This window comes from Fukomys damarensis, unplaced genomic scaffold, assembly GCF_012274545.1.
Source record: "Fukomys damarensis isolate Sample0158 unplaced genomic scaffold, DMR_v1.0_HiC HiC_scaffold_29, whole genome shotgun sequence".
Lineage (NCBI taxonomy): Eukaryota > Metazoa > Chordata > Mammalia > Rodentia > Bathyergidae > Fukomys > Fukomys damarensis.
The window spans coordinates 26,860,489-26,873,666 of NW_022900941.1; positions in this window are offsets into that span (position 1 = coordinate 26,860,489).

The window sequence follows — 13,178 nt, forward strand, 5'->3', positions numbered from 1 at the left end:
TTTATTTACATGTATATGGGCACATGGAAATCCATAAAGAAAATTTATTGGAGGAGGTGTAACAAGAAATAACATTTTTTAGTGTCTTCTCTGGAGTTGAACATTTTTGTTTGTTGTTATTCATGATATAGATTCTGAAACAATGGTCGTTATTGCAAAGCAAAAAGCTAATTGAATAAAAAATGACTATCTCAGGAGCCACATTTATCAAAGAAGTACTAGTATTCTTTTTAAAAATGATTTATTTTAAGTAATTGACTTATGTATTAATCACTCACACACTTTTAACTTGAGGACCATAATGGGGGGACTTAAAAACTGATATCAAAATTAAAGTCTAAAAGCCTGCATTTAAATTATGAGTCTGTTGCTTGTGAGAAATTTCTAACTGGGACTGTTTCCAAAAGCACTTCACTGTAACTTCGTGGAATTTTCTCAACTGTTTTATTTGTTCTTTCTCCACACCTCTTCCCTGGTGCATAGAGGCACATCTGTCTGTTTTCTGCCTTATCAGGCATGCATCTACATCTGCAAGGAAAACTTCACTTCCTCAGCTGAAAACCTGTATCTGATTGTGGTAGTAAAGCTCTACTTCCTTAGTTCAAAACATACATCAGACAAGACCAATTACTTCAAGTGACTCATAGTAACAGGCAAAGCAATAGTTGTCCCGAAGCCTTTGAACTTCCAGTGCTTCAAAGGTGCAGTAAATGTGGTTAAGAGGCGATTGTCTAAAGCTGCCAAATTACCAGTTTCCAACTTTGACATTTGTTATTTTGCGCAAGTAGACAAGGGAAATTGGTGAGATTACCTATTGGGAGGAAAAGAAATAAAAACAGGGGCAGATAAAAATAGTAAGGATGACATAGGTGAGGCTGATAGCTTAAGCAAAAGCAGAAAAGAACTTTAATTAACAATTATTATAATTAAGATATTAAGATAAACAGTGGAAATTTTGTTATTTTTGTTCTTGCTCTGAAAATCATAGAAAATATATGATTCTAGGAATGATCAGCAAATAATTTTTTTCTGAATGCATTCCCCTAATTGGAATTATACTACTTGATACACTGAATTCTGGCAAAGAATTTCTTGACATTCACTCATGTGCCCAGAGTGTCAAGAGTAGTGGCAAGTTATTGTCAAAATTCATAATTGCCTGCCACCTAATTAGGAATTCCTGTGAATCAAGTTTGTGACTGTATCTGTTCTTGTCCTTTCTTCAGAAGTAAATTTAGAAGTGAATAGCCTCAGGGCAAATGTTTTTATTCCTACAATACATTTTCAACAGCATACAAAGCTTCTGTTGAACTTACTACAAACATTTAAAATGTCTAATTTCTTTATATAACCTCCCTCTAAGAACTACAGGTTACACAGAAAGGGACAGCAGTCTGTAGTGAGTACTCTACAGCCAGATGCTTGGGTTCAAATGAAGGCTCCACTCCTGTACACAGCTGTCTGATTTTATGAAAATTACTTACTTCTCACTTTGTTATTCATCTACCAAATGAGGATAATATAATCATACCAGGTAACCTACCTGGATGAGTTGTTCTGAGTATTAAGCACCTCAACATCTAAAAGGCTTTTAAAATCATAACGGGCACATGATATCCATTATATGTCTTCTATAATATCTAAAAACATGGAGAATGTGCACATTGCATTTATTTTCTAAAGCTTAATTAAATTACTGGCATAGTTTTTGTTGTTGTTGCTGTTGTAGTTGTAGTTGTTTCTGTTACTAAACCATTAACATTTGTCTTAGCTAAAATCCAGAGACATTGAATCTAGTAGGCTAAGCTCTGTCTCAAAATACCTTTGCTTACTTTCTTAGAATGCCCCCCTTTCATATTATTGAACATAACTTAGTTTCCTCAGCTTTAAAACACATAATGAGATAATATCTGTAGATGAGATAATAATTGTAAAGCAATTAGCATATTGACTGGTGTGCAGTGAAGTCTCAATATATGGTGCCTTCAAAGTCTGTTCAACATGATGTGAAAGGTAAATGCATAGGTACCTTCACTTGTCAGAGAAACTAGGACTAAGTCAAGCACTCATATTCTGGTATAAATACACCTCAGACTCTGTAAATAAACCTGTGGGTTCAAGTTTTATCATGTCTACATTGTGTTACCCAGCTCTTATACAGGAAATGGAGTGTATTTAATATTGATGACTCAGTATGTGTCATTTAATAGCGTCTATTGATTGAATTTCATCAGAGTGTGGGGCTTGGACAGAGCTTTGATTAGACTGTAAGGATTCTTGGCCATTTTCTTTTACTCAACACCATATCAATGTAACTTCTGGTGTGATATCACTTTCGCAATCAATATCTGAAAAAGCTTTGCATGCAGCTCTCCAAGAAAGAGGGAAGGCATTGCATCTAAGTCCCCTTATACACATAGATTAAACCACTCCAATTGAAAAAGGGTTATTGCATGTTTTAGAGCAGGATAGTATGAGGAAAAAAAAACCTGAAGGAGTCTCCATAGATTTCTTATGTAATTTGCTCATCATTTTTTATTTAAAAGTGTCAAATTCTCCCTTTTAATGTTGGTTGACATTTGAGAATGGATCATTATTATCAGTGAAATTTTACAGTTCCAATCTACTGGGTTTTTTTCCCTAGATGTAATAATAGTCTATAAATATATTATTTGGGCAAATTGATATCTTAGACAGACTATTTTTGTCCAAATTCATTTTGCATGGATTTTACTGCTGTGAAACCTCCACTGGGTCTCCCTGAGTAATCTTCCACTGAGGCAAAGTTTATTTTTCTATTTGCCAAAGTTGTTTTACCAGGAATCCACAGGGCTCAGACTCCAGGTTTAAATAACACAAACTAAGTAGCATTAAACACAAATGTGTCTCTTTATACTAAGTTCATGTGTTTGTGGTAGTATTTTAATGATATCTGGGAAAGTAGCTGGGATAAAATTTTATTTCTTTTCTCTGAAACCTGAGATTTTTAGGGGTGAGGGTGTCAGTTGCTAGTCAGCGTAGCACTGAAACTCCTGGAAAAAGATGCAATTTCAATAAAGTCAGGATATCCTAAGTATCAAACTCTCAGTTTCGGAAACAATATATTCTATCATGTAAAACACAAATTCCCAGTAAAATAAATTATCTAATGCCATTTCCTAAGATGAAAGCTTTTTGCCATAATGTTGTGCAGAAAATGGTTAAGAACTTGAAATCCACTCTTTACTATCACTTTTCCCTTCATGGCAACACTGCCCACTTCTCATAACTTCATCACCTTCCCTAGCAGGTTCTTTAAGCCTTAACAGTGCTCTTCCTTTCATCCTATATTACTACAGAAAAGTACTTGGCAGAATGAGGGCCATGAGCCAAATCCTGCTGACTGATGTGTGAATAAAGTTTTATTGGAACATAGCCACACCCATTTATTTATTGTCTATTGTTACTTTGTCATTAAATGAAAGAGATATAGTGAGACAGGAACCATGGGGCTGAAAAACACAAAACATTTGCTATCTTGCACTTTACAGAAAAAAAAATCATTATTCCTTGCTTTAGAAGACATTTTCAATATCAATTGAACAAGCCTTATGTTGGAGAATTTGGTGAAGATGTCAGTTTCTCTGAAAACTTATAGCCTGTTCTCCAACATTAATTGTGTTTTCTGCATATCCTTTGCATTCTATTTCTAAATCTAAAATGACTGAGTGTCATTTCTATGTACATTTCTCTATAAGGTTCTCAATACTAGGAAATTTAATTTGCTGCAATTATAGATCTGTACATTGTGTTATTGCACATTCCTTAGGGACACCATAAGATCGTCTGTTTAAAAAATCTCTCTCCGGGGGCTGAGGGTGTGCTGTCACGGTAGAATGCTTTCCCATCATGTATGAGGCCCTGGATTTGATAGCCAGTACTATAAGTAAAAGAGGAACTTTTGAAAATTTGAGGAAGGACTATTGATATTTTGGTTATACAAAATAGTTAATTCATGAGAAGTGGAATTATTAACTTATTATTCTTTCTATTTGAGATCAATTAAGGTTTAAAGAAAAATAATTGGATACAAAATTGACAAGGAGTGAATAGTGACCATTAATCTTGATGCATGCATTTTTATTGAACTAAGAAATGCCTAACACGTTAGTAAAGCACACATTTGGATGTGTCTGCGGGGGTGATGAAAGTGTGACCCCAGGGTCTAGATCTGCTTCATGACCGCTTTCTTCTCTGTTTCTATTCCCCTGTTGTGCCTTCAGTCCACCATGAAGATTGACTCTACAATACCATTCTGCTATGATGCTTCTCCTCCTAGTTCAGCAAATCATGAACTGAATCATTTGAAATTGTGCACCATATTAAACCTCTTCTTTAAATTGTGGTTGTTGGGTTTTTTGTCTTAGGGATGGGAAATCTGTCTATTATCCTCTTAAAGAAGGAGAAAATAGATATTTCTACATACTGTGTCTACTGCATTTTGTTTAATTTTATTCATGTACATAGTTATATTTAAAATGTACTTTACTATGCTCCCAATAGATTATTACAGAGTCCTCATTTTATGTGGCTATAGACTTTTTCTACATTTAACAAGTTAAAATACTATCTATAAATTGGTTCATAATAAAATTTCTCAAAATATTTATTTAATCTTTTTACATTGAGTATCAGTGAACACTAGTCAAGAAAATTGTGTCTGTTTAAAGCAAATATTTCCCTGTTTTAAATGCAATAAAATTAACTATAATCTACTATATGTGTATTAAGTATCAAGCTTATATATTTATTTATGTATTTAGGTGCTGGGAATTGATCTAAAGGCCTATGGATGCTAGGGAAGTGGTCTACCACACAGCTACATCCCCAGCTAAGTGTAAAATTTTTATTCATTATCATAGCAATTCTTGGAAGACAGTTGTAGATGAAGAGACTTAAGCTCAGAATTTAGTCAACTCAGGAGTCATAGGCTGGTGTGTCTGGTTTTGTTTTTTGTGGTACTGGGGATCGAACTCGGGTCCTTGTGCTTGTGAGGCAGGCCACCAAACTGTTCAGCTAAATCCTCGGCCCCCTGGTTTTGTAGCTCAAGGTTTTTGCACCTTACCAGGTGGTATTGACTGAAAATGGATTTCTATATCATGCATACTCTCAATGGTACTTGGAGACCAATTTTAGTGGAGATTTGGGGACAGGTGAGATCTATAGTCTATTGAAATAGCTTTAACAATTTTGATTGTTCTATTAAAATTTTAATTGGTCCAAGCTGGCTAAACAGTCATAGTTTTTGTTTGCCTTTTATATCCTTCAATATGTAAATCCTTCAGGGAAATATTTATCCCTAAATTCGTAAGAGAGAATGAATATCTCCAGTGGGGGAGCCAATATTTTCCTATGAAGCATTAAGTATACATACTGAGCACACTTTCATGTAGCCCATGGCCTAAGCCATTACCGTGGTGCTGCTTCGGTGACTGTGTAAGAAGTGCTCAGTGCCCGACTCTATGGAAACTTGTCCCTGAAGTGTTCCGTGGGGGTCTCTACTACAAACACTGGGGTTTCTCTTCTCACTTTTATCCTTATCTGAGCTATGCTTGTGGTCCATTTTGATAAAGCTTTTTTCTGACAAATTTTATTCTTTACTTTCCAAGTTTCTAAAAGCAAAGCAAAACAAAACAAAACAAAAACAATTGTTTTTGATGCCTATTGTTCTCAGGTAAGTGTCTCTTTGGCTACATCTTTTGCTACTAACCTTTTTCATACAAAAGGAACAAGAGTATTGCTTGGAATTCAAAAGGTTTGAAATGTGAATGTAGGAATTTTCTATTTAATATCTACAATTTACCAGCAATATCAGTCATTAATTTTCTTTAAAGGTATTTGTCCAAATGGGTCTTTAATTTAGGAACATAAAAAATAATCTGTCTTCAAAAATACTTACCTGATAGAAAAAAAAGTTTGTCTAAATTGAATTATTCCTATGCCGGTGGTGATTTTTTTCTTGAGAATGTTTTCTCTGTATATTGACACAGTCCACACTATAAATCAAGATTGTATAAGGAGTGATATGTGCATGTACACCAGCATGTTTGTACAAGTCTGTGTACTTGTTGATCAGATCCTACAAGTGATAACAATCAATCACTGACAAAGAAAATCAGAAAGTAAATGAGATGGAGGTGGCACATAGAAAAGTGACAGGGCTGACGACAGGAGCTTGGCCCAAGAGTAGTGTGGTTAAAGATGAAAATTCTAATATCTTGGTGTTGGAAGCAGGGACAGATTCTGATTTTGCAACGCCTAAACTCACACTATTATTGAGTATCTCCATAAGAAAAAAATAAAAATACAAACTACATATATAGAATTAGAGCCTGGGGAGGTGGAGCTATTCAGCTTCTTAGAAGATCAGCTTCTGGTTGATCATTTATCCTGTAATCTAGTTTCTTCTCTAGCAACAGACACCACTGTGAATATGATGGAAAGTAGCCCACTGATGCTGACAGTCAGACATCCAAGAAGAGGTAAAGCTACATTAATGCCCAAGAGAGAAAAACGTGTCTCTTCTCAGGAGACTGATCAAGAACCCATGGTTCAGATATATTAGAAGTTTTCTGGTCATGGAGCTATACTGAGATCTTTTAAACTGGACAAAGACTGAGTCACAGGGAAGCTAGTGCTACTTAGTGTAGCATCCAAAATGCAACTCTAAGCAAGGCCATCAGTGAGAGTCATGGTGGCTCAATGTTGATCTTCCCTGCCATCCTCAAACATGTGACAAGTTATGAAGAGCAGTGGAAGCCTGCCCACCATACAAATTGATCTCACTCAGGTGGAAACCAATTTGGGAAACTAAAGGAACCCATAGAGTTTATGTGTTAATCCTGCAGAAATCATCACTGTGTGGTAGCAAGCACAGCATCTCAAACACAAAGGGTGTTCATCACTTAGTAGTTACCTATATTATAGAATTTTTTTTTTGTTAGAGGAAGATACAATTTGAATAGCTGCCTGAGTGATCTTGGTTACTCATGCAACAATAATTAACTTTTCTCCCTCAGTTTCTCTTCTCCCTAAATCTCTCAAATGAAAACTCTGTCCACTATGCAATAACAAAACTTAGTTTCTACCATTTAATATGCCAGTTTTCTTCTACATTTCATGTCCCTCAGATCAAGTGTAAGATTCATAGTAGATTCACAATAATTTGTCATTGAATGGGTTGCTAATAATCAATGATAACATCTTTCTGAATACACATCATATGTAAGATCCAAGGGTTTGGTGACCTTTACTCCCCTTGCCTATTTTCACTAGGAGAAGATATTAGACCTTGACATACAATCTTCTTTATCTCTTGTATAGCCAAACTAGTACACAACTGTACCAAAAACACAACTGTGGGGCATATGACAACTACTTTCTTATCTGATGAAATTGGTTTATGTAGAAGTAATTAATATTTTTCAATGGTTCCACCACCTGCCCCACAAGTGCAAGGACCTGAGTTGAATCCCTGGTACAAAATATATCTATATATATCTATCTATATATATCTATATATATAGATAGATATATATATGCACACACATTTTTTTTTCAAATATTAAATACTGTACATAGAATAAAAGTTCTTGGAGAAAGTATGAAAGTTCTGCATCTGGAATTTGGATGGGTTTGCGAAAAGCCTTTTATGTTCCACTGATGAGCTGAAAAATATGAATATATAATACATTGCAAAGAATAATCCCAACTTGGCACTAACAGAAAAGGTAGGATTTGTCTGCTCTTTGAATATTAGTTCATATCCTTCTTGTTCATTATACTGCAGACTATTAAGCTATTTTATAGGCAAGAGAGAAGTTCAAGTATGGCACGAGTTGCCAAAAGGATTATGAAGTTCATTTTGATTGATCAATAATTAACTGTACCTTGTGAAATTACAAGCTTGACTAACTTTGGAACGTATTGTAGTGAGTAGCTCAGGCTGCCAGAAAGAACAGAGAAGACAGAAGAAAAAGCAATGGAAACCAAAACATCTGTCCCCTTTATTCTGCAAGAGCTGCTACCCATGATCTTGCTGTTTCCTTCTGTATCTAAAGTACAAATAGCATAACGCAGGATTGGATTGATATGGGACACTACAGAAGATGTTTGCTTACAATTATTTGTAGCACTTTTTTGAAGCTCAAGGATAAAACATTTCCAATTATTCATCAGACCCTTGGAACTCATAGGACTCTATAATAGGGATTTAGCTGAACAACAAATAGCATACAAGGATAAAGATGAAAGGAAGGAATGTGGAGGGTTTATTACCATAAAAAAGCAAATGACTATTTGATGGAAATACATTACAGAGAGTCTGAGAAAGGCAGAGAAATAAGTATAATTGATAAACACATAGTGGTTTAACATTAAAAATATTAAATATGTCATAACTGTGAAACGAATATTACCTGTCATTTTCTTTATAGAAGATATAAAGATGAAAGGAAGGAATGTGGAGGGTTTATTACCATAAAAAAGCAAATGACTATTTGATGGAAATACATTACAGAGAGTCTGAGAAAGGCAGAGAAATAAGTATAATTGATAAACACATAGTGGTTTAACATTAAAAATATTAAATATGTCATAACTGTGAAACGAATATTACCTGTCATTTTCTTTATAGAAGATATATATATATATACCTCATTAGACCATTGATACTATAGTTCTTACTTATAAAATAGTTGATGGAAATCACTCTTAATAATATTTGACAGCTTTAGCATACTCAAAATTCGCCACAATTTTTCTTATTCTCTTATGAATTTCACTCTCTACTTATAAAAAGGTTTGGGGCACCGTTTAGTGTAGTTTTTTTTAGTTTTCATTCAAAGATACATCATTTTTTCTGTCATCTTTGACCAAAAGAAAAAATCTGACTGATTCAAATTTGAATTTTAAAAGCAATACATACCTTTGTGTACCCAAAGACAAATCCACTTGGTTTATTGACCCCATACCGCATCTACCAATGTTTCTGCTATTATTAACAAATAAAAATGTCCTGTACAATTAGTAACAATGTTATGGTTTGGGTCTGGATGTCCCCCCAAAGCCTCATTTGGTCAGAGGTAGCTGAATCTGGAATGTGTGATGCTGGGATTAAGGGGGTGTGATTGCTAAACCATTACACATGAGTGAGTGGTTTAGCAGCACCCTACTCCTGGTAGTAGGAAAAAAAGAAAAAAAATACTAATTGCCAGACACCCCCTTAATACAGTTCCACAGAAAGGCTCTACTTTCTTAAACTTTTAAATTATATCATGTTATAGTCACATTGCTACCCAAGGTGAAGAGCTTCGGGCTGTTAAAAATATTGCATACTGTATTTCTGATAATATTTTCCTTTAAAAGCAAGTTGGTCATATTGATATTGAATCGAAACCTCAGGCTTTTGTTCACTCTTCAGAGCAAGATGGAGAAAGAGGGACCACTTGGTAATGGTGGTTAATAGTTTTATACTTCCCAACATAGGCTATCTCGAATCTCAAACAAAGCCTAGGACTAGACTTCTCTGCTTCTGTTTTATAATTCCTCTACAACTTTTCCTTTTTTGTTAATACAAAGTTAAATTATTTATCTATGGATAGTGACAATTATAGCAATGATATGCTTTAAAAATTTGTATTTGACAGATGTTCAGATGCCAGGTGGTATCAAAGGGTAAGAAAAAATTACTTTCTACCCATAGCTAGAAAAATTATACTTTTGCCAGTGTACTTCAAGCCAGCAAATAGAGTGAATTTAATATTTTTAATATTACCTTGATCAGATGAAAAAGTCTTTATTTTTTTAATACAATAACATTCTATGAAAAAGTTAGTGAACAAGACCAAATTAAATGTTAAGATGGTATTGTGACATCTCTTCTATTGTCCTCAAATATTAGAACTCACCACTAGTTCCTCTACTCAGTAATAATGTTGAAGTGCTCAGTGTTCCGTTCTATCCTGAGCTCTATTTTCCCAGTGCCTTCTTAGGAGGGCCAACAGCTACTCAGAAGACTAAGTATTTAGGGTCTTTAATGTTTTATCTAGTCTGTTTTTATCTTTGTTTCCTAAACTCTGTTTTTTATATGTCTAGTTTGAGACAAGGACAATAGACTTTCTGGGATAACCAAGCATCTTGGAGTCCTGACGGCATCACAGAAGAAAATAAATGAATTTGCTACCTGGTACTGTTATGCCACAAAGTCTTGGAAAGTCAAATTCGCAGTTTAGAAAGGCACACATGTATTAATTAAGATCTATCCATCAGCAGTGTAACTTTAATACTCATGAACTCCACAAATGTACACAGTTACGGTTCTAAACACAAGAAGCCTTCTTGGCCTGTTTAGTAGACAGTGAGTGTGAAAGAGATATGCTTATACAGTTCTAAAGTAACTGATAATTTAACAAGTTAGCCGGTCAAAGTATATGTGTATGAAATAGGATTCTTCTTTTTTTTTACACAGGGAAAGCATTTAAGAAAGGGAGAAAGAAAAGCAATAGGGAAGGAAAAGTATCTCCTCATTTTTTATGCACATCTCTCTTGAAATTGAAACGAGGAAAAATATCTCACTTTTATACTGATTTTCTTATGGCTTTTGGAAGTCATTTATTTACATTGCAACAGAATAAATACCACAATAAAGTTTTTGTTCGTGATGATTTAAGGCAAAGTAAATGTTTTATGACCAGAATTTAAAGTTACAATTGTGACTGCAAATATTTCTTAGAAATGAATATTTCCCTGTTTTGCTTTTATACTAAAAAATCTGCTGCGTGTTACTTTAAAAATGAAATAAAGCTTGTGTTCATAGTGACAGTCAATAACACGGCAGCATAATAATCAATTGCTATTTGTGGCAGCAGGGCTAGCAGTGGGGGCAGATCAGTGCAAATTACTGTCACTGTGTGCTGTCATGTATGTAGCCAGCCTGCAGAACCCAAGACAAATGACGCCTGATGCCACAGAACCAGACAGCACTTAGTCATACCTGCACAACAGCGGAGCCGGCACCAAGTACAACAGGAAAGTGTATATAAATCTAAAACACTGACGGGTAGGAAAAATAAATGAATCCAGCTACAACTTCGGCTCCCGAGATTTAAAGTTAAATGCTCATACTTTTTCCTGTGAGCTAGAAATAGGTGGGTTACAGGTATCTAGGGATCCACAAAATCATTAGATGGCTTTTTAGTGAATACTGGAGAAGTCTGTGGGTACTTTACACAAAACTGAAGAGAGATGACTCTAAGACCAGATACTGAACATGAAGCATTTGTGTTGGCCAGTTCTGATGAAAAATTGAAATGATATTTTATCTCACATACAAATACAAAGAGGGAGGACACTAGGTTTGTCAGAATAATCGATTCTAGACTATTTTAAAAAAAACTTTTTCATTTTTATACTTCAAAGAAAGAAAGGCATTTGGTCTTTCATTGGGAAACTGTTAAATCTTTATTTTAATAAATCAAGCAGGTAATTTCGAAGTGAGTCCTCTTGAATTTCTACCTTGGCCTCTTTGAGATCAGGTCAGATTGCCTTTTCTTTGCAGACTGGAAATTCCGAGAGCAGTGAGCAAGGGTTGGAGCTGGTTCCTTTATTCACATCTACACATCCCTGCATTTACAGGAGTCAAATTGAGTAAATTGATGCCATACTAACTGTTCCATTTCTAACACTCCCCAGCAGTTAATTAAGTCTGCAGAGAAGCATATTAACTCATTTGGGAGAAAAATGCTTCAAATGTTACCTTGAACAAATCAAGACTACTTGATTTGCGACACTCTGTGCAAAACAAAATGGTAGGAATCACTTGCTCAGAAACAGTTAAGGATTTCAGATGGTAACAACAGAATGAAAAGCAAAGAGGACTCTTCTAAGTGTGTGACCCTTACAGATTATGCAAGTTTTGCATTCATGAAAACACCCTGGAAAACAATAATTTGTCTTCCACTTCAACTTCATAACAAAAAATAGCTTAGTAAAGATCATGTCAGTTAATAGAGATTATGTTACTTAATGCTTGACAAACAGCTTAAACAAGGGTATGGACTGATAGCCTTCAGGATGAAGTTGGCTTGGAGACATATTACATTTATTAGACACTCGGGGACAGGAACGAGTAGCAGCTGATATCTCCCGATGAATCTGCGTCCAGTTTTTCATAGTCCTGTAACTTTTTATTGTTTTTCTGTTACATTACCTGCTTCACCCCTGTTGACATTTGAGTTTGTTACCCATGAAATAGCAAGCAGCCAAATGTTTTTGCCAGTATTCCCTGCTCCTATAAACAGTACAAATAATGGTAGTAAAAGCTTCAACATGACAATGCTATATAGATATTGAGAAGATATTTGTTAAGGTAAAAATAATTTGTAGTATTGATGAAATGTATATTCCCATAAATTATACTCTTAGAAAAATGAAAATTAAGTCAGTATTCTTTTAAATGAAACTCTGTTGGAACGAAATAACATTCTCTACGTCACTAATCTAGATTGAAAAATTCATTTAACATACCAAGCCATTCAAAATTCTGAAATCACACTGAGCAATTGACCAATACCAAGCCAAAGGCTAGGTTAGAAGAAACAGTTTATATTACTCTTATAAGTAAGCTGTGCTTAGAGAAAAATAAAAATAATTCCTAAATATGGCTACCAAATACAGATATTATATGTGTAGACTACAGATATGTGGCAATCCATTTGCTATAGTGGTGACAAATTGGAATTTTCCAAGTAGACCAAATAGCCCCAAAAATAATATAATAAGATTCAAGAAACATTTATATTAAATACATCTAAGTCTTGATTTTAGTATAGTGATTATTAGTGGCTTAAGAGCATTACCCTGTCTTATAACTCTGTAACCTATAGAATTCAACTTCAAACTCAACTGCATTTTACTACTTAGACTTTATTGAGATATCAGTGTATGCAAATTTATTTGTGAGTAGATTTAGCTTCTGAGCTAAGCTCACATACAAGAAGTTGAACAACTGTCTGCGATCACCGGCGGCCTGCGCGGGAGCTCCCGGCCTGCGCGACAACAGACCCAGGAAGGACCCAAGGACCCCAGAGGGGGTTTTTTTCAGCTGCCTGCCTACCTGCCTGTCTGCGATCACCGGCGGC